Raw genomic sequence first — 23,645 nt, 5'->3', positions numbered from 1 at the left:
TGGTTTACTTTATCTCTTTCTGACCAATAATATATTTTTTAAAATTTTGAAAACTTTATGGATATGCAATTCACTCATCCAAAGTGTACAATTCAATGGCTTTTTATATTCAATATACACTGAATTGTGCAATAATCACCACAGTCAATTTTAAAACATTTTCATCACCTCTGAAAAGAAACTCTACATTCCTTAGCCACCCTGTCCAATCACGCATCCCTCCCAGCCTTAGGCAACCACTAATCTGTTTTTTTATGACCACTCATATTTTAGTGATCATCTTTGTCCTTGTGTCTCTGAATGTGAGTGGTCTCCATCATTCTGTCCTTGCTCATTCTCCCTATGCCTCCTCTCTCTCATAAATAATTCTCAAAAAAGCTCCCAGATCTCTCTTCACCTCAACTTCTTTATTGGATGCCTGCTTATAATTTTAACCTATGTATCTCACCAGTCTCCAACTATAATGTATACTAAAATAAACTCTTACCCCATCCTAAGTTATCTTCTACCCTATCTCAGCTAACAGTATTATATTTCTACCCAGTCATTTGGACTTAGAGCTTGGTTTGATTTTGGCTGCTCTCTCCCCGTTATCCCCGAATCCGATTTAAGCTATATTTTAAGGACACATTGTTCTATCCATCTACTTTCACTCTGTCTCTCCCCTCTGCCTTCTCTTCCTTCAGGCAGTAAAGCTCAGGCTGATAAAGTAGCACAAGTTCTATTATTTTGGTTTTGGTGAGGTTGTCCAGAAGTATTTTGTGACCATACTTTTTCTCTCTTCCTCATTCTTGATTCTTTCCCATTTCTGAGAAGAATAACTATTTGAACTCAGTTTTAAAGATCACTAAATCTTCTTCTACACAAGTACCCTTCTCTTAAACTCCATATACATGAATGTGCTAAGAATGGCCTATATAACATGTCTAATAAGCAACAGTCAGGTGTTTGCTGATTATTATTTGTAAGCAATGACATAGCAAAAAATATTTCATAGCTGTATGTTTTACTAATGTAATTTGCATCTTCGGGGGAGGAGGGAGAACAAGATGGCGGAGGAGTAGGTGGACGTGGAGTACATCTCTCTCCACGATACATCAGGAATATACCGTCAGACACAGAAGTGCATGCAGAACACCAGCTGAGAGCGGACAGGAGTACCTGACCAGCAGAAAAGAATATACAGAGCCACACAAAACTCGGTAGGATGAAGGAACTAGAGGGAAAAAACAAGAGTGTTAGTAGGACTGGACCTGCCCTCAGCAGGTGGGGGAACCGAAGCAGGGGTCTGATCCCCACATCAGGACAATTGTCTGAGTCAGAGGAGAAGCATTTAAGGCTGAGAGTGAAACAGCTGACCTGTGGCAGCCTAAATGGAATGAGAATCAGACAGTCCTTGCTGCAGCCATACATACCCTGAACAGGGACTCAGGTGCCCCTGGAAGGCACATCAGCTGGGAGCTGGAGTTTAGGGAGCAATCACAGAGCAAGGGCTGCTGTTGACTGCGGAGAGATGGATAGAGGGGATGTGAAGGAGGAGATTGTGGCGGGAAATGCCTGTGGAGGAAAGCTGGGCAGCCATGGAAGCAAGGTGATACTGCTGAGTCACACATAAGGAGTGGAGCCATCACCATAGTGTCTCTCTTCCTACACACCAGCATCAGCAGCTGAACAATAGAGAGGCAGGCCCATCAAAGGCCTGATGCACTGAACTACAGAATAGGACCCCAGCCAGGGGGCCCCTCTATGTGCCCGATGCACCAGAGAAGGGCCCCAGGCAAGGGAGCCCTCTAAGTGCCTGAATGGGCAGAGTTATGGAGAAAGACTGGCCAAAGAGGCCTTCTGATCACCAGCTACAAGAGGCTCAAAAAAAGACTCCAATAGGGCCATAACTCCTGCGGTGGAGGCAGTCCATGCCCCTGCACACTTGGTGCCGTCAGGGTCCCTGCAAACCAAGCAGCTGTGCCACCTTCACACTCAACTCTCACTGGGGCAGAGCTGCCACAGGCAAAAAATGTCTTGCATCTATACACGCAGGGTTGCTTTGATCGTGTCCAACTCTTTGCGATCCTATTGACTGTGGCCTGCCAGGCTTCTCTGTTAGGTAGAGGGGTTCTCCAGACAGGAATACTGGAGTGTAATGGCCAATACTGGTTGCCATACCTTTCTGGAGCACTATATTTCCTGCCACCCTAGCCACCAACTCCCCTGAGTACCTGGTGCTGCCAGAACCCCTGCGACTCAAGCAGATGCACCACCTCCACACCTGACCCTCACAGGGGCAAACCCAAGTCCTCCAGGGCAGCATCAGGAGCAAACCCCAGGGGATGACCCACATGCAGAGGTGGAAATAGAATCACAATTGAAACCCAGGGGCAGTGTGGCTAAGGAAGAAGACCCAAAACCTTCCCATCAGCTGTACAAGCAGCAGATTAAATCCACATGATCAACTAGGCAGACTCCATGTCTATAGAATATATAAACGGAGATTGAGAGCTCCCATAAAAGAAAACGCACTAGTTCTGATAGCTGTGGACATTGGAGGCAAGAACACACAAGCGTAGGACCAGATTAGAGTTTGAACAGGCCGCACTGTAGATTCAGAGATCAGCACAGTGTTGGAGGGCACCCTAGGGATGTGAGGTGGACTGTAACTCCCAGCAAGGGAAAAGGGCTCGGACAGCAGTGACTCAAGAAAAACATTTATTATTCTTATGTTTTGACTTGTTCTATAGATTGTTTTGGATTTTTTGGGGGGGGTCCTTTTTTCCCCCTCTGTTGTAGTTGTCGATTTTATTGGCACTATGAAATCTAATTAAGCTTTTGAACTTTTTTTTTCAGTCACATTTTTTATTATTGTTATAAACTTCTGCCTCTATGTTGGGCTTTTGCAGTTCTGTGGAGTTTTTCTTTTTCTCTTCTTTTCTCTTTTTTAAATTTTAATCTTATAAACCTATTATATTTTTTATTCCTTTGTTTGCCTTTCCTACTGTTCTTTTCCCCTTGAAGTTAATCTTTAATGTATATAAATCTTCTTCATCTACCTCTATTTAGCTTTGCATATCTATTCTTTCTTTTCTTTCTTTCCTTTCCTCTCAACGTATTTGTTAGTTTTGTTTTCATTGCTTTATTTCCCACTTAGCACTTTGCTTTAGTTTTGTTTTCTAGTTTGTGCTTTAGTTAGTTTCGTTCTAAACTGGTAAATATAATTTATGATTTTCTTTGTTCATCAGGTCAATCTACTATTTTTGTTGGACTGTTTTGACTTTGCTTATGGGTGTATATGTATATATTCCATTATTTTAATTATCATTTGCCTGATTTTGTAACTGCCATTTGTCTGGGGTTCCTCGTTGGTTTCTCATTTGGGGGTATTTGTTTTAATCTCACTTAGTGCCATAACAACTACTTGTGGAATCTTCATTCCTGACCAGCGATCAAGCCCTGAGCCTTCAGAGTGGGAGCACTGACTCCAAGACCGTAGACTACCAGAGAACTAACCCTAGGGAGTATCAAATAATGGGAACTCACACAAAGAAAATCACTTGAATACAAGATCTGGCATCACCCAATCACCAGTAGCACCCTGTGTAGGATGCCTCATCTGAGGAAAAAGAAACAAACAAACAAAAAAACTCAGCACAAATCTCACCCTATACTAAGCTTACACAAACCACTGGACCAAACTTAGGAGGTCAGAAACCAAAAGGAAGAAAGAATTCAACCTTGAAGCCTAGGAAAAGGAGACCTCAAACACAATACGTTTAAAAAAAATAATGAAAAGGTGGAAAAATACTACACAAATGAAAGAACAAATGAGAAACACAGAAATCCAAATAAATGAAGAGGAAATAGGCAAACTACCTGAAAAAGAATTCAGAATAATGATAGTAAAGATGATCAAATAAACCTTGAAAACAAAATGTAAAAAAACTTTCAGCAGAAATTTTGCAGGCCAGAAGGGAATGGCAGGATATAGTTAAAGTACTGAAAGGGAAAAATCTATAATGAAGATTACTTTACCCAGCAAGGATCTCATTCAGAATTGATGCAGAAATAAAAAGCTTTTCAGACAAACAGAAGTTAAGAGAATTCAGTACCACCAAACCAGCTTTATAACAAATGTTAAAGGGACTTATATAGTCAAAAAATACAAGAGAAGAAAAAGATCGACAAAATCAACCCCAAACAATTAAGAAAATGGCAATAGGAACATATATAATTCCTTTAAATGTAAACAGATTAAATGCTCCAACCAAAAGACACAGACTGGCTGCATGGATACAAAAACAAGACCCATATATATACTGTCTACAAGAAACCCACTTCAGACCTAAAGACACATGTAGACAGAAAGTGAGAAGATGGAAAAATACATTCTATGCAAATGGGAAGCAAAATAAAGCTGGAGTAGCAATCTTCATATCAGACAACATAGACCTTAAAATAAATAATAGTACAAGAGATAAGGAAGGACACTACATAATGATCAAGGATCCAAGAGGAGGACATAACAATTGTAAATATCTATGCACCCAACATAGGAGCACCTCAATACATAAGACAAACACTAACAGACATAAAAGGAGAAATTGACAGTAACACAATAATAGTAGGAGACTTTAAAACCTCACTCACACCAATGGACAGAGCATCAAAACAGAAATTAATAAGTTATTAATAAGTTAATAAATTAAATTAATAAGTTAAATGTATCATTTAACACAAGTCTTAAATGATACATTAGATGAGATGGATCTCATTGATATCTTCAGGACATTCCATCCAAATGCAGAAGAATACACCTTCTTCTCAAATGCACATGGAACATTCTCCAAAATAGACCATATTTTGGGTCACAAATCAAACCTCAGTAAATTTAAGAAAATTGAAATCATATCAAACATCTTCTCCAACCACAATGCTGTGAGACTAGATATCAATTACAAACAACAACAGCAAAAAACTGTAAGAAACACAAACACACGGAGATTAAACAACACATTTCTAAATAACCAACAGGTTACTGAAGAAATCAAAAGGGAAATCAAAAAAATTTAGAAACAAATGACAACAAAAACATGACAACTCAAAACCTATGGGATGCCACAAAAGCAGTTCTAAGAGGGAAGTTTATAGCAATACAATCCTACCTCAAGAAGCAAGAAAAACATCGAATAGACAACCTAACTTTACACCTAAAACAACTGAAAAAAGAAGAAAAAAAATTGGTAGAAGGAAAGAAATCATAAATATCCAAGCAGAAATAAATGAAAAAGAAATGAAAGAAACAATAGTAAAGATTAATAAAACTAAAAGCTGGTTCTTTGAGAAGATAAACAAAATTGACAAACCTTTAGCCAGACTCATCAAGAAAAAAAGAGAGAAGAATCAAATCAACAAAATTAGAAATGAAAAAGGAGAGGTTACAACAGATAATGCAGAAATACAAAGGATTATAAGAGACTATTATAAACAGCTATATGGCAATAAAATGGATAACCTGAAAGAAATGGACAGATTCTTAGAACAGTTCAATCTTCCAAGATTGAACCAAGAAGAAATAGAAATTATGAACAACCCAATTACAAGCACTGAAATTGAAGCTGTGATCAAAAATCTCCCATAAAACAAAAGCCCAGGACCAGATGGCTTCACAGGAGAATTCTGTCAAACATTTAGAGAAGAGCTAATGCCTATCCTTCTAAAACTCTTCAAAAAACTGCAGAGGAAGGAACATTTCCAAACTCATTCGATGAGGCCACCATCACCCTGATACTGAAACCAGAAAAAGAACACACAAAAAAAGAAAACTGCAGGCCAATATCACTGATGAACATAGATGCAAAAATCCTCAACAAAATTTTAACAAATAGAATTCAGCAACACATCAAAAAGCTCATACACCATGATCAAGTTGGGTTTATTCCAGAGATGCAAGGATTCTTCAAAATACACAAATCAATCAATGTGATACACCATATTAACAAATTGAAAGATAAAAACCATATGATAATCTCAACAGATGTAGTGAAAGCCTTTGATAAAGTTCAGCACCCATTTATGATTGAAACTCTTCAAAAAATAGACATAGAAGGAATCTATGTCAACATAAAGTGAAAAGTGAAGTCGCTCAGTCATGTCCAACTCTCTGTGACCCCATGGACTGTAACCTACCAGGCTCCTCTATCCATGAGATTTTCCAGGCAAGAGTACTGGAGTGGGTTGCCATTTCCTTCTCCAGGGGATCTTTCTGACTGAGAGACCAAACCCAGGTCTCCCATATTGCAGGCAGATGCTTTACCATCTAACACTAGGAAACCTCAACATAGTAAAGGCCATATATTACAAGCCTATGGCAAACATTATTCTCAATGGAGAAAAACTGAAAGCATTCCCCTAAGATCAGGAACAAGACAAGGGTGTCCTCTTTCACCACTATTATTCAACATAGTTCTGGAAGTTCTAGCTACAGCAATCAGAGAAGAAAAAGAAATAAAAGGAATCCAGATTGGAAAAGAAGTAAAGCTCTCACTGTTTGCAGATGACATGATACTGTACATAGAAAACCCTAAAGGTAGTATCAGAAAATTACTAGAGCTAATCAGTGAATTTATCAAAGTTGCAGTATACAAAATCAATACACAGAAATCACTTGCATTTCTATATACTAACAATGAAAAATCAGAAAGAGAAATTAAGGAATCAATCCCATTCACCATTGCAACAAAAAGAATTAAATATCTAGGAATAAACTTACCTAAAGAGACAAAATAACTACACACAGAAAATTATAAGACACTGATGACAGAAATCAAAGATGACATAAACAGATGGAGAGATATTCCATGTTCCTGGGTAGGAAGAATCAATATTGTGAAAATGACTATACTATCAAGTGCAGTCTACAGATTGAATGCGATCCCTATCAAATTACCAATGGCATTTTTCACAGAACTAGAACAAAAAATTTCAAAATTCATATGGAAGCACAAAAGACCCCAAATAGCCAAGTAATCTTAAAAATAAAAAATGGAGCCAAGGAATCATCCTTCCTGAATTCACATTACACTACAAACCTACAGTCATCAAGATAGTATGACACTGGCACAAAAACAGAAATATAGACTAATGGGACAAGATAGAAAGCCCAGAAATAAACCCATGCACCTATGCTGCTGCTGCTGCTAAGTTGCTTCAGTCGTGTCTGACTCTGTGCGACCCCATAGACGTCTGGCAGCCCACCAGGTTCCCCCATCCCTGGGATTCTCCAGGCAAGAACGATGGAGTGGGTTGCCATTTCCTTCTCCAGTGCATGAAAGTGAAAAGTGAAAGTGAAGTCGCTCAGTCGTGTCCGACTCTCAGCGACCCCGTGGACTGAAGCCTATCAGGCTCCTCCATCCATGGGATTTTCCAGGCAAGAGTACTGGAGTGGGGTGCCATTGCCTTCTCTGATGCACCTATGGGTACCTTATTTTTAACAAAGGAGGCAAGAATATACAATGGGGCAAAGACAGCCTCTTCAATAAATGGTGCTGGGAAAACTGGACAGCTACATGTAAAAGAATGAAGTTAGAACACTTCCTAACACCATACACAAAGATAAACTCAAAATGGATTAAAGACCTAAATGTTAAGACCAGAAACTATAAAACTCTTAGAAGAAAAAATAGGCAGAACACTTGATGACATAAATCAAAGCAAGATCCTCTATGACCCACCTCCTAGAGTAATGGAAATAAAAACAAAAGTAAACAAGTGGGACCTGATTAAACTTAAAAGCTTTTGCACAGCAAAGGAAACTATAAGCAAAGTGAAAAGACAACCCTCAGAATGGGAGAAAATAATAGCAAATGAAACAACTGACAAAGGATTAATTTCCAAAATACATAAAGAACTCATACAACTCAATGCCAGAAAAACAAACAACCAAATCAAAAAGTGGGAAAAAGACCTAAACAGACATTTCTTCATAGAAGACATACAGATGGCTAGCAAACACATGAAAAGGTGCTCAACACTGCTCATTATTAGAGACATGCAAATCAAAACCATAGTGAGATATCACCTCACACCAGTCAGAATGGCCATCATCAAAAAGTTTACAAACAATAAATGCTGGAGAGGCTGTGGAAAAAAGGGAACACTCTTGCACCGTTGGTGGGAATGTGAATCGATACAGCCACTGTGGAAGACAGTATGGATATTCCTTTAAAAACTAGGAATAAAACCACCATATGACCCAGCAATCCCAGTCCTAGGCATACACCCTGAGGAAACCAAAATTGAAAAAGACACACGTATCCCACTGTTCATTGCACCACTATTTACAATAGCTAGAACATGGAAGCAACCTAGATGTCTATCGGCAGATGAATGGATAAAGAAGTTGTGGTATATATACACAATGGAATATTACTCAGTCATAAAAAGGAACACATTTGAGTCAGTCCTAATGAGGTGGATGAACTTAGAACCTATTATACAGAGTGAAATAAGTCAGAAAGATAGAGATAAATATCATATTCTAGTGCAATGGCACCCCACTCCAGTACTCTTGCCTGGGAAATCCCATGGACGGAGGAGCCTGGTAGGCTGCAGTCCAAGGGGTCACTGAGAGTCGGACACGACCAAGTGACTTCCTGCTTTCACTTTCCACTTTCATGCATTGGAGAAGGAAATGGCAACCCACTCCAGTGTTCTTGCCTGGAGAATCCCAGGGACGGGGGAGCTGGTGGGCTGCCGTCTATGGGGTCGCACAGAGTCGGACACGACTGAAGCGACTTAGCAGCAGCAGCAGTGCATATATAGAAAAATGGTACTGAAGAAATTATTTACTGGGCAGCAATGGAGAAACAGACATAGAGAATAGACTTGTGGAGATGGGGAGAGGGGAGGAGAGGGTGAGATGTTTGGAAAGAGTAACATGGAAACTTACATTACCCTATGTAAAATAGATAGCCAACGGGAATTAGCTGTATGGCTCAGGAAACTCAAACAGGGGCTCTGTATCAACCTAGAGGGGTGGGATGGGGAAGGATATGGGAGGGAGGTTCAAAAGGGAGGGGATATGTGTATACATATGGCTGATTCATGTTGAGGTTTGACAGAAAACAAAATTCTGTAAAGCAATTATCCTTCAATAAAAAAATAAAAACTATAATTTGTGTCTTCAAATAAATACCTTATTAGAACAACATTTGTAACATATTTGATTTAGAAAGCTGAGATTCTGAGGATCCAATGATGGACTAATGAATGTGTATTAAACATATTGCTTGTGTTTTGATACTTTTCCAGCAATCATCAGTATATAATTATTCCAGCCTGTGTGGACCCTCATCAGAACCATCACCTATCAATCTCTAACTTTATTTCTGCCATGGCTGTTAGCTAAGAATGATTAAAGATAGCTTCACTGTTCCTAGTTCCAACCTTAACGATGTATGATGTACCAACAGCATACTGTGGAGCTGTAAAAAAAGAATAGGAAAGCTCCTTATGTCTTATATGGAAAGGTCTTTGTGTGGACTGAATTATTTGTGTCTCCCCGAAGTTCATATGTTGACCACCTAGTGTGATGGTATTTGCTTATAGGGCCTTTTGGAGGTAATTAGGTTTAGATGAGGTTGTGCAGGTGGTGCCCTCATGGTGGGATTGCTACCCTTATGGTCTTATAATAAGAGACACCAGAGAGCTTGCTGGCTTTCTTTGCCATGTGAGGACACAGGGAAAAGACGGCTGTCTGCAAACCAGGAAAAGAGTTCTCTACAGAGCCTGACCATACAGGCATCCTGATCTATTATTTCCAGCCTCCAGAACTGTGAGAAAATAAATGTCTGCTATTTAAGCCATCCAGTGTATGAGAACCTGAACTGACTAATGTAGTTGCCAAGATTTATTTTTAAGTGGGGAGAAAGAGGTGCCAAAATAGTGTACTCTTGAAGTAAAAAAAAGAAGGGAAAATAATCTATACTTGTGTTGGCTTCTACATACATTTATAAAATCCTGGGAAGTAAATGAGAAACTAATAATATTGGTTAGTTATTTTAGGGGGTTAGGAATTTGGCAGATAGAAGATTGGGTTGGAAAAGAGACATGGGTGTACATCATTTTATACTTTTGATGCTCAAAGTATGTGAATATGTTACCACTTCAAGAAATTAAATAAATGAAACATTAAAAATAATAACAAAAACATTTTATTTGGGAAAACAAGATTATATTGAAATAAGGAAAATACTGTTCATATTGAAAGAAGATTTTTGATTAGCAGAATAATTATAGCAGAAGTTGACATTTGATGCAGGCACAATTTGAAGAACATGAAGGAATTTGAACTATTAATGGTATTAAATTGCTTTCCTAGTCAGTTCTTTAGTAATCCTCATGATGATATAGATAGCTCTTATCATCTACTGCTCCTTTCTTGGATCTGCATTGGTTACTCCCAGGAGAGCTTGAAGTGCCCCACATGCATGCATTTGATTGAAAGATGATGGCAACAGGTTCTCAAGTATTCTCTCAGTAATGCCCAGAACGTCTCTGAGAGTAATACCTCCTCCTTCAACTTCCCTCAGTGGGTAATCCATATTCAAGCATACAACCACTGAGGAGAGGACCCAGGATTCAAGCATACAACCACTGAGAAGAGGACCCAGAAGACCCATTCATACAACCACTGAGAAGAGGACCCAATCTCTTCCATGGACAAAGATGTAAATTTTCCCACAACTTACTCTGGCCAACTATTGTTCTAGAGACATTATAGCATACCACCCCAAAGAGGGGCTTCCCTGGTGGTTCAGTGGTAAAGAATCTGCCTGCAATGCAGGAGTTGTAGGAGACCCAGGTTCAATTCCTGGGATGGGAAGATCCCCTGGAAGACGGCATGGCAACCCACTCCAGTATTCTTGCCTGGAGAATCCCATGGACAGAGGAGCCTGGTGGACTACAGTCCATAGGGTTGCACAGAGTCAGACATGACTGAAGGAACTTGGCACACACACACCCCAAAGAGATCTTTTAATTTCTATTTAATGTCTAATCATAGATTTCTTCTTCATTGGTCATCTAGCCTTCACCTGACTCTCTACACCCATAGACTCATTTTGAGTTGTGTGCCATCCAAAGTGCTTTTTCTCTGTCTCTATGCCTTTGTAAATGCCATTTCCATTGCTTGGACCACCTTCTATTTGTTACTTATGATGCTGCTGCTGCTAAGTAGCTTCATTCGTGTCTGACTCTGTACGACCCCATAGACGGCAGCCCACCAGGCTCCCCTGTCTCTGGGACTCTCCAGGCAAGAACACTGGAGTGGGTTGTCATTTCCTTCTCCAACGCATGAAAATGAAAAGTGAAAGTGAAGTCACTCAGTCGTGTCCGACTCTCAGCAACCCCATGGACTGCAGCCCACCAGGCTCCTCCATCCATGGGATTCTCCAGGCAAGAGTACTGGAGTGGGGTGCCATTGCTTTCTCCATACTTATGATGAAGCTCCCCCAAATAGAGATAGTGTTTTTCCTGATATCATCCTATATTAATTGAACCCCATTGAGATTTTCTACATGATTATTCCTTCCTATTAGATTCAAGACGTTCAGCAGGAGCCATAGCATATTTGTTTTGAATCCACAATGCTGATATCCATTAGGAACTTGATGGTTGAATGAATGAGTAAATATACAGCCTGGTTGAAATGTTAAAGACAAAAATATCACAGTACTCTCTAATAAAATCCCATTCAATGCTTAGGGGAAGTGCTTCGCAGGAGGTTTCTAACTCTGCACTGTAAGTGTGTTATTGAGCCCCTGATTGATTCATAAGAGCTGAATTCTGTAAGGACACTTCTCCATGAATCTTTTGATATTTTGGAGTGTGTTTAATTTTGTAGATTTTTTTGGTGTGTGGTTTGAAAACTGCATCTCCAAACTAAGGCATTTCTATGAGGATCCCCTCTGTTTAAGTGCATTTTATTTCTCACATTTTAAAGCAAGATGACTGCTCTCAATCCAGTGGATTTTCATCCTTATCTCCAGAAAACCACATTTCTTATGCTTTGTGGTAAGGTAAGTTACATATCTATAGACATCGCTTTGTGGAAGTGAGAGTTCAGCTAGAACCTCAGATCTACATTTGCTTGCCAGAGAGCCAGAGTGGCACCGGGGTAATCCCCACTGTTTTGTAGTTAGATATCTTTCTCACATGTCTTTCTCAAAGACACCCTTTTAAAATGTGAAATTTGCAGAAAACAAATCATTATTTTTTCTAGCTGAAAGAATTCACTTTCCAAAGTAAAGAGGCTGATTTGGGAGAGTTTCAGCTGTGTCAGTAATCTACCAGAGACAGATTTTAGAATTAGGCTCATTTTCTTTTCTTAATTCAGTTTACCCTAAACAGAGTAGATAAAAATAAATGCTTAAACTTTTCCATATTAAGACATGCTTATATAAATATGGCCTCATAATAATTTGTTCTCAGAGTTCATTGACTTTAATTGTCCTACTGATGCTGTGTCCATTGACATATCTAATACGTAGTATTCATTTTCTATAGTATCTTGAGATCCTAATACGTAGCATGATGACTTTAGTTAGTAACACTATATTGTATACTGGAAATTTGCTGAGAGAGTCAACTTCAGGTGCCTTCACCAAACACACAAAAACTGCTAAATATGTTAGGAGATGGATACATTGATTAGCTTTATTGTAGTAATCATTTCACTGCATTTAGGTATCATCAAAACATGATATTATTTAATATCATGTTTAATATACACAATTGTTATTTTAAGAAACTAGATTTGTATACTAATGCATATATATGGAATTTAGAAAGAAGGTAATGATAACCCTGTATGCGAGACAGCAAAAGAGACACAGAGGTATTGAATAGTCTTTTGGACTCTGTAGGAGAGGGCGAGGGTGGGATAATATGGGAGAATGGCATTGAAACATGTAAAATATCATATGTGAAACTAATCGCCAGTCCAGGTTTGATGCATGATACAGGGTGCTCAGGGCTGGTGCACTGGGATGACCCAGAGGGATGGTATGGGGAGGGAGGTGGGAGGGGGGTTCAGGATGGGGAACACATGTATATTCATGGTGGATTCAAGTCAATGTATGGCAAAACCAATACAATATTATAAAGTAAAATTAATTAATTTTTTTGAAAAAGAAACTAGATTTGCATTAGATTGAATGCAGGAGATAGGAGAATTCAACTATCCTCTATTTTGCAAAAATGTAAAATAATGTCACTATAATTCATGTAATAATGTATACACTCTTTAGAGGTTGTTGTTTTTTTTTTTTTTCATTAAAAAGCATTACTTGTATTCCCCTAAAAAATATCAAAACAAAACATTTTCTATAGTAAGGGGCACTGTCATAAGCCTGAGTTCAACATACTTTTGAACATAATCCTGACACTTTTCTCAATATCAATAGCCTGCTGGCTCTTAGTGACATGTGGTTGAAGGCAAAACTTTAACAATATTTACTGGATCTTAGTTCTAATGCCATTTATTATAAGTTTTGGAGATAGAAAGAAAAGTTCTGAAATATTTCTCCCACCCCAGAATTTTAGTTATTTTGCAGTTACCAAGTCTGAAAAATCTCTAGATTTGCCCCCCTCCAGGAAAGAGTGTCTTAATTAAATAATTAGGCCCTTTTAAGGATCAGTTCCCTGTGGGTTGCTTCTATAATTGCCTCTTCACTCATCAGCTAAAAACCTCCCTAGGCTGTTTCTTGTTCATTCTCAATATAATGTTTTACCTATTTAATTCATGCAGTTGTTTTTGTATAGCTTATATGTTTTTCTTTGTTTGTCATCATCCTCTGTTCAAAATTGTAAGGTCCCAGAAATAAGACCCAAGTGTCCTTAATTTATTTTTATGGTGCTTACATTAGCATTATATGATATTAAACGTTTAGTAATTTTTCAGTGTGATGATTATGAAGATGGGAATCTATAGTAGGCTGATAAATGTGAATTTAACATGAAAAAAAAAGCTCATTGAAACTCTGGTTGTGCTATTCATAGCACACAGCAGCCTATATCAGTTGCTAAGAAGAGTTTAGTATTATGTGAAAGCAGTAATGAAAATGTTCAAAATTGCCAACTTCCAATGACTCATAAGGAGAAGGCAATGGCAACCCACTCCGATACTCTTGCCTGGAAAATCCCACAGACGGAGGAGCCTGATGGGCTGCAGTCTATGGGGTCGTGAAGAGTCGGACACGACTGAGCGACTTCACTTTCACTTTTCACTTTCATGCATTGGAGAAGGAAATGGCAACCCACCCAGTGTTCTTGCCTGGAGAATCCCAGGGACAGGGGAGCCTGGTGGGCTGCCGTCTCTGGGGTCGCACAGAGTCGGACACGACTGAAGCGACTTAGCAGCAGCAGCAGCAATGACTCATAAAGTACATATGTCTCTTAAGTTGCTTACCTGCTTTTGCCCTTGGGCCATGTTTCTGCTCTTGTCTCCAGCCAGAGTCTGAGAAGGTATCAGATCAGATCAGATCAGTAGCTCAGTCGTGTCCGACTCTTTGCGACCCCATGAATCGCAGCACGCCAGGCCTCCCTGTCCATCACCAACTCCCGGAGTTCACTGAGACTCACGTCCATCGAGTCAGTGATGCCATCCAGGCATCTCATCCTCTGGCGTCTCCTTCTCCTCCTGCCCCCAATCCCTCCCAGCATCACAGTCTTTTCCAATGAGTCAACTCTTCGCATGAGGTGGCCAAAGTACTGGAGTTTCAGCTTTAGCATCATTCCTTCCAAAGAAATCCCAGGGCTGATCTCCTTCAGAATGGACTGGCTGGATCTCCTTGCAGTCCAAGGGACTCTCATATAGGAGGTCAAATCAATCAGTTTTACACATACTGGTAGTTCTAGTAGTAAGGTTAGTCAAAGAGAAAGTAGTAATGATGTAAATCATAATTTTGAGGGATTATTGTGGAATTTAGTGTTTGATGGTCAACCTGCATTAATAAATCAGCATTCATTTGACTGCATGGTTTGTAGAACTAAAGAAAAATTCCTCCTTCTGTCAAAAGTTCTGTATGGTTAGTCTGACTGTGGAAGTCTTGTTGGACTAGCAGAGCTTGGGGGAGCAAGCCCTAAAGACAGAGCAGTTTCCTAGAACTGAAGGATTTAACCTCGGGTCTAGCCCTCCGTCCTGTCAGCCTCGTCAGCAGGAAAACCGTCAAGGTTGATTTCAAATGAATCATCCTTGGCACTTTTCCCCCCTAAAACCGCTTATCTGTCACTTCATGGAAATTGCTACTTGTCCTTAGTTGCATGCAATATTAGCTCAGACGCTGCACACGTTATATCACAGAGATTGAATAAACTCCCCCATTATGTCTACCTATATATTAAATATGTGTCTTATATATGTCTTATGTATGTCTATATAATAAAGAAGTTTCTTCAAAACTGTCTAATAACTCAGCAGTTTTAGACTTAAGGGCTGAAACCATAGCCTTTTGGTCACTTAGCTGCCTGAATTTGCCCAACAGTGATTGGGAAATGTTAGGCTAGGAGATGACCTTTTAAAAGTATTCAGAAATGCATTTTTGCCAGCTCTACTAATATTACTTAGAAGACCTACGTATTTCTTAATGCTTTTAAATGTTTATAAGGTATGTTTATGATAACATTTTTTTTCTCCCTTAAAACAACTGAGGCCCTTTAAGCACATGTGTCTTCAAGGCACACAATTAGAATATTTTCACTCCTGGGGTTTATATCTAAGATCAAATACTATCATATGCTCTAATGTGAATAAACCACTTCAGTATTCTTGCCTTGAGAACCCCATGAACAGTATGAAAAGGCAAAATGATAGGATACTGAAAGAGGAACTCCCCAGGTCAGTAGGTGCCCAATATGCTACAGGAGATCAGTGGAGCAATAACTCCAGAAAGAATGAAGGGATGGAGCCAAAGCAAGAACAATACCCAGTTGTGGATGTGACTGGTGATAGAAGCAAGGTCCGATGCTGTAAAGAGCAATATTGCATAGGAACCTGGAATGTTAGGTCCATGAATCAAGGCAAATTGGAAGTGGTCAAACAGGAGATGGCAAGAGTAAATGTCGAAATTCTAGGAATCAGTGGACTAAATGGACTGGAATGGGTGAATTTAACTCAGATGACCATTGTATCTACAATGGTGGGCAGGAATCCCTTAGAAGAAATGGAGTAGCCATTTCTCATGGTCAACAAAAGAGTCTGAAATGCAGTACTTGGATGAAATCTCAAAAACAACAGAATGATCTCTGTTCATTTCCGAAGCAAACCATTAAATATCACGGTGATCCAAGCCTATGCCTCAACCAGTAACACTGAAGAATCTGAAGTTGAATGGTTCTATGAAGACCTACAAGACCTCTTAGAACTAACACCCAAAAAAGATGTCCTTTTAATTATAGGGGGCTGGAATGCAAAAGTAGGAAATCAAGAAATACCTGGAGTAACAGGCAAATTTGGCCTTGGAATACAGAATGAAGCAGGGCAAAGGCTAATAGAGTTTTGCCAAGAGAATGCACTGGTCATAAGCAGGGTGACAATATAGAGCCTTGACATACTCTCTTTCCTATTTGGAACCAGTCTGTTGTTCCATGTCCAAGCTAACTGTTGCTTCCTGACCTGCACACAGGTTTCTCAAGAGACAGGTCAGGTGGTCTGGTATTCCCATCTCTTGAAGAATTCTCCACAGTTTATTGTGATCCACACAGTCAAAGGCTTTGGCAGAATCAATAAAGCAGAAATAGATGTTTTTCTGGAACTCTTTTGTTTTTTTGATGATCCAGTAGATGTTGGCAATTTGATCTCTGGTTCCTCTGCCTTTTCTAAAACCAGCTTGAACATTTGGAAGTTCACGGTTCAAACTGTTTCTCTTCAAGAAAATTAGAGCAAACACCCTCTTCCAACAACACAAGAGAAGACTCTACACATGGACATCACCAGATGGTCAACACCGAAATCAGATTGATTATACTCTTTGCAGCCAAAGATGGAGAAGCTCTATACAGTCAGCAAAAACAAAACCGGGAGCTGACTGTGGCTCAGATCATGACCTCCTTATTGCCAAATTCAGACTTAAATTGAAGAAAGTAGGGAAAACCTCTAGACCATTCAGGTATGACCTAAATCAAATCCCTTATGATTATACAGTGCAAGTGAGAAATAGATTTAAGGGACTAGATCTGATAGACAAAGTACCTGATGAACTATAGATGGAGATTCATGACATTGTACAAGAGACAGGGATCAAGACCATCCCCATGGAAAAGAAATGCAAAAAAAGGAAAATGGCTGTCTGAGGAGGCCTTACAAATAGTTGAGAAAACAAGAGAAGTAAAAAGCAAAGGAGAAAAGGAAAGACACTCCCATTTGAATGCAGAGTTCCAAAGAATAGCAAGGAGAGAGAAGAAAGCTTTCCTCAGCAATCAATGCAAGGAAATAGAGGAAAATAACAGAATGGAAAAGACTAGGGATCTCTTAAAGAAAATTAGAGATACCAAGGGAACATTTCATGCAAAGATGGGCTCGATAAAGGACAGAAATGGTATGGGCCTAATAGAAGCAGAAGTTATTAAGAAGAGGTGGCAAGAACACACAGAAGAACTGTACAAAAAAGATCTTCATGACCCAGATAATCACGATGGTTGGTCACTCACCTAGAGCCAGACATCCTGGAATGTGAAGTCAAGTGGGCCTTAGAAAGCATCACTAGGAACAAAGCTAGTGGAGGTGATAGAATTCCAGTTGAGCTGTCCCAAATCCTGAAAGATGATGCTGTGAAAGTACGACACTCAATATGCCAGCAAATTTGGTAAACTCAGCAGTGGCCACAGGACTGTAAAAGGTCAGTTTTCATTCCAATCCCAAAGAAAGCCAATGCCAAAGAATGCTCTAGCTACCGCACAATTGCACTCATCTCACACGCTAGTAAAGTAATGCTCAAAATTCTCCAAGCCAGGCTTCAGCAATATGTGAACCGTGAACTTCCTGATGTTCAAGCTGGTTTTAGAAAAGGCAGAGGAACCAGAGATCAAATTGCCAACATCCGCTGGATCATCGAAAAAGTAAGAGTTCCAGAAAAACCTCTATTTCTGCCTTATTGACTATGCCAAAGCCTTTGACTGTGTGGATCACAATAAACCGTGGAAAATTCTGAAAGAGATGGGAATACCAGACCACCTGACCTGCCTCTTGAGAAACCTGTGTGCAGGTCAGGAAGCAACAGTTAGCTTGGACATGGAACAACAGACTGGTTCCAAATAGGAAAAGGAGTACGTCAAGCCTGTATATTGTCACCCTGCTTTTTTAACTTCTATGCAGAGTACATCATAAGAAACGCTGGGTTGGAGGAAGCACAGGCTGGAATCAAGATTGCCGGGAGAAATATCAATTACCTCAGATATGCAGATGACACCATCCTTATGGCAGAAACTGAAGAGGAACTAAAAAGCCTCTTGATGAAAGTGAAAGAGGAGAGTGAAAAAGTTGGCTTAAAGCTCAACATTTAGAAAACTAAGAATATGGCATCTGGTCCCATCACTTCATGGGAAATAGGTGGGGAATCAGTGGAAACAGTGTCAGACTTTGTTTTTTGGGGGCTTCAAAATCACTGCATATGGTATTGCACCATGAAATTAAAAGATGCTTACTCCTTGGAAGGAAAGTTATGACCAACCTAGATAGCATATTCAAAAGCAGAGACATTACTTTGCCAACAAAGGTCCATCTAGTCAAGGCTATGGTTTTTACAGTGGTCATGAATGGTTGTGAGAGTTGGACTGTGAAGAAAGCTGAGCGCCGAAGAATTGATGCTTTTGAACTGTGGTGTTGGAGAAGACTCTTGCAAGTCCCTTGGACTGCAAGGAGATCCAACCAATCCATCCTAAAGGAGACCAGTCCTGGGTGTTCATTGGAAGGACTGATGCTGAGGCTGAAACTCCAGTACTTTGGCCACCTGATGCGAAGAGTTGACTCATTGGAAAAGACCCTGATGCTGGGAGGGATTGGGGGCAGGAGAGGTAGGGGACAACAGAGGATGAGATGTCTGGATGGCATCACCAACTCAATGTACATGAGTTTGGGTGAACTCTGGTAGTTGGTGATGGACAAGGAGGCCTGGCATGCTGCAATTCATGGGGTCACAAAGAGTCGGACATGACTGAGTGACTGAACTGAACTGAATGTGAATAGAAATCATATTTATGGCTCCTATGATGAGAATACATGTTAGACTTGATGAACTAGGGGCTGAGAAAGAGATAATGATACACCTTGTGCAGGCTGTGGTCCTGAGTCCCCACCTTTCTCATCCAGGTCCATAATCCTTTATCTGCAATTCAGAAATCCAAAGGAGGTAGAAAGGAAGACTTTTCAGTAACAAATTTGGTGACCTAAACTGATGAGAAACAGTGTAGTACTTATTCTAGTGGTCCCATCTAAGTAAATGGAAATGTTAATATGTTGGATCATAAGGAGCTGCCCCAGGCCCATTAGAGGTTCTTTGCAAAAACATATACTTACCACATGATTTCTACAGTCCAAAAAGGTCTAAGTTCTGAAACATATTTGGCACCAAAGATTTCTGATAAGGCATTGTGAACTATACATCTCCTTACAGTAGTAAATACATTTATAAAATCAATGAGTGAAGTTTCATATTAAATATTCTGTCACATATATGGGTAGTTAGATGTTCTCATAACACCTTGTACAAAATTATAACACTTACCATAACATATATGAAAGTGAAAGTGACTCAGTCCTGTCTGACTCTTTGAGACCCCATGGACTATACAGTCCATGGCATTCTCCAGGCAAGAATGCTGGAGTGGGTAGCCTTTCCCTTCTCCAGGCCATTGTCCCAAGCCAGGGATTGAACCCAGGTCTCCTGCATTGCAGGCAGATCCTTTACCAGCTGAGCCACCAGGGAAGCCCATAATATATATAATATACATATAATACTTTTTGATCTAGTATCATCTGGACTAAACTAATAACTCTTGCAGAGAGTAGTTTATTGTCTCTGGTTAAACTGTATATTGTTTATTTTCTGATTATAACACACTATATGCTTCTTGAAGAAAATTGTAAAGTGCGTAGAAGTTTGAAGAAAATAAAAATCATATATAATCCCTCTTCTTAAAGATAGGCAAAGTTACTATTATATTTTATTGTCTTTCTTATGCATATTTTTTTAAAAAAACATTAATTTTTGGCTGGGTTGGGTCTTAGTTGTGTCATATAGGATCTTCCTTGTGGCATGTGGGCTTCTCTCTAGTTGAGGTGCAAGGCTTTGTTGCCCGTGGCACGTTGGATCTTAGTTCCCTGACCAGGAACCGAACACTCATCCCTGCCTTAACTGGTGGACTCCCAACTACTGGGCTGCCAGGGCTGCTGTCCCTTCTGTGCGAATTTAAAAACTAAAACTGAGGTCATACCAAAGCATTGTTTTCCTTTTTAAAATTTTATTGATATAACTGACATACTACAGTGTATAGGTTTAAAGTGTAAATATTGTCAAGTGATTACCACAGTAAGTTTGGTTGACACCCATCGAAAGCATTCTTCTGAGTGGCTACAGAGTACCCCACAGGTATGGATGTAACATGATTTATTTAACTGCTCCCTTATTGTAGGGCTTCCCAATTTTTCCCGATTTTTTAAATGAATAGAGAAACTGTTTCTAAAGCATATTGTTAACCACAGTGCTTAGCACAAAGTCACTCAGTGAAAGGTACTGAATTGATTAAAGTTATTTTCATCTACTAAAATTGTAGCACAAATAGGTTTATTAGGTTTAATTAGATGCTTAGGGAGAATCTGGAAGAATGAGCTCCATTGTGAATACATCTGGGTTGTAGAGGGAGCAATGTAAACCTAGGCTGGGAGATGCTGCATAGGGAGAGGGGTGGCTGGCTGTGTGAGCAGTGGGGAGGGGGAGCATTGAGAAACTTCTGTGTTGATTAGAGATTTTGAAGTTTGTTATGTAGTCTGTTTTCTCTGTTAATTGCTCATAGTTGTCCCTGTGAGAGCAGACATGTGCTCTTTGAATGTAATTGAATGTCTGCTTTAGAACAATGTGACAAGTACATATTATCTTCTTTGATTCCAGTATGTGTTAAGATGGACGTAGTCGTTTCTGGAAATTTCCAAATCAGATCTTTGTGAACTCTTCCAGGAAATGTGATTAGGGCAGCCCACAGGACTCTCTCCCAATCAGGGCCAAGCAGATGGGAGCTGGAAGCACCATTTTCACCCTAAAGGGATGAAAACAAAGCCTAGCAAAGTGAACTAGCAATATTTAGCACTCTGCTGTTTTGATGATACCCACGTGGGCTCCACCTCCAGAATGCCTATTCCCGTACCATGTACAACTAAACTGCATATTTTGGTTCATGGCCAGACCTATTCCATGTTCAGACTGTTTGAACACTGTTGTAATATTCAATAAGCAATCAGTGGTGCAAAACCTGGTCAGTTTTCAGTTAATTCATTTGATTTAATTAAGCATTTAATTTTCTTCCTTTTTTTATGAAAGATAAACAAGAGAGGAAAAGTGATTTCTTTTTGCTTTTTCAGTTACTACCTCTTGGGCTATAACAAACCATGAGTCTTTTAAAAGCAAAACAAATTAAAGTAAAAATTATCTTTAAACTTTCAAAGGGCAATGAAAATAGAATTCCTTTTAAAGGGTGAATTATTTTCACCCTGGAGATAGTAGTATGAATCATACATTATTTCTAAGGAGTTAGATAATCTTTGCATGAGTTAGTCTTTTTTTCTCATTCTTTTATTTATTCCTTAGAATACATACTATAAAGTAATATAAACTTATATAGAATGTAATATTGTAGACTTATATGATATGAAGTCCTAAGGACTATTCCCCAAAATGTTAACAGTTCATTCTTCCTCAGTTGACATTTATCAGTCTTTCCTGACAGTGTCCAACCTCTTCTCCTTATCTGCACCTTACCAGTGATGACCATTTCCAATGAGAATCAGAATGATATTGCACTAAGGCAGACAATATTATTAAGCTCAAGAAACATTAACAAGGTCACAAAAGGAAAAGTATAACTGAAAAGATAATTCCTATAGTTAATTATAATGTCAGAAAGTTCTTGGTAAAAGGCAAATTAGAGTTGACATCTTTTTCCTTTCTTTTTCAAGTTGTATGTTACGGTCTTATTTCGTGGGAACACACGAGGTTTCCATAAAAGTACAATTCTGATTTTTCTATGTAGTACTCTTGTCCCCTTTCCTCCTAAGATGATATAATTATCACAGAATTCCCACAAGAAAAATAGCTTTCTGAGACAGTCTTCTTGCTTTTTACTTCTTCCTATACTTTTGAAAAGGTCTTTCTTCAAAGTCTTTTCTCATTTTTCCCCACTTTTGAATTGGCAGATGGTATAGTTAATTAATTTTTTTCAAATATAAAAAATACATTAAAAAATTTAAGAACTGAAAAGAAAATTGAAGCCCATGTACTGGGGTCTAAAAACAAAATATGCTAGACTAGTAACTTATAGATAATCTGTGCATCATTTTATACTGATGCATATACTGATCTGCTGGGATGTTTAAATAAATTCTCTGGAAAATTTAGTAAGTAGATACATATGCGGCCTGTATGAATACAAATTACCATTTTCTTCTAGCTTTCACATAAGAGTTGTATGTATACATATATAGAATTATTTTTATATAATGAGACTAATGGAGATAGTAGTATGAATCATGTATTATTTCCAAAGAATTGGATAATCTGCATGAGTTAGTCTTTTTTCTCACTATCATTCAGAATGATTTTAACATACAAAACAATAACTTAAAATAGAAACACACTCTAATAATTTAGAAAAAAAACTATTCATACCTATTCTTTTACTTAATACTCTAACAACTCTTGTGAGATGGGCATTTTTTTCATAGTCCATTTTATTTTGCTTTTATTGGAGTACAATTACTTTGCAATGTTGTGTTTGTTTCTACTGTACAGCAAAGTGAATCAGCTATCTGTATACATATATCCTCTCTTTTTTGGATTTCTTTCCCATTTATGTCACCTCAGAGCACTGAGTAGTTTTCTGTGCTATATAGTAGGTTCTTATTAGTTATCTATTTTATATATAATATCAACAGTATACATATGTCAATTCCAAATTCATCTTCTAGTTTTCTGAGTACAGGTTTTTTGCCTCCTTAGGTAAGTTTGACCATGCCAAAGCCTTTGACTGTGTGGATCACAATAAACCATGGAAAATTCTGAAAGAGATGGGAATACCAGACCACCTGATCTTCCTCTTGAGAAACCTGTATGCAGGTCAGGAAGCAACAGTTAGACCTGGACATGGAACAAAAGACTGGTTCCAAATAGGAAAAGGAGAACGTCAAGGCTGTATATTGTCACCCTGCTTATTTAACTTATATGCAGAGTACATCATGAGAAACTTTGGGCTGGATGAAGCACAGGCTGGAATCAAGATTTCTGGGAGAAATATCAATAACCTCAGATATGCAGATGACACCACTCTTAGGGCAGAAAATGAAGAAGAACTAAAGAGCCTCTTGATGAAGGTGAAAGAGGACAGTGAAAAAG

The 23,645-nt window shown here is 38.9% G+C and overlaps 1 long non-coding RNA gene across 5 annotated transcripts in view; it reads left to right on the top strand.

Moving 5' to 3' along the window:
* LOC147375705 (uncharacterized) overlaps positions 1–6,501 on the top strand; it is a 94,659-nt gene extending 88,158 nt beyond the window's left edge. For 4 of the 5 annotated variants that reach the window (XR_015160367.1, XR_015160364.1, XR_015160370.1 and 1 more), the window contains one exon: positions 3,395–6,501. This is a non-coding gene — a long non-coding RNA (uncharacterized LOC147375705). The remainder of the gene's footprint in view (positions 1–3,394) is intronic. The other variant, XR_015160369.1, reaches the window with a different exon arrangement.
* Positions 6,502–23,645: the final 17,144 nt, after the last annotated feature.

This window comes from Bos grunniens, chromosome 3 (assembly GCF_055505025.1).
Source record: "Bos grunniens cultivar Pamir isolate PY7600 chromosome 3, Bosgru_T2T1.0, whole genome shotgun sequence".
Classification (NCBI taxonomy): Eukaryota; Metazoa; Chordata; class Mammalia; order Artiodactyla; family Bovidae; genus Bos; species Bos grunniens.
Note: the sequence above shows the minus strand (reverse complement) of the source record. Positions and strands in the feature narration are given on the sequence as shown.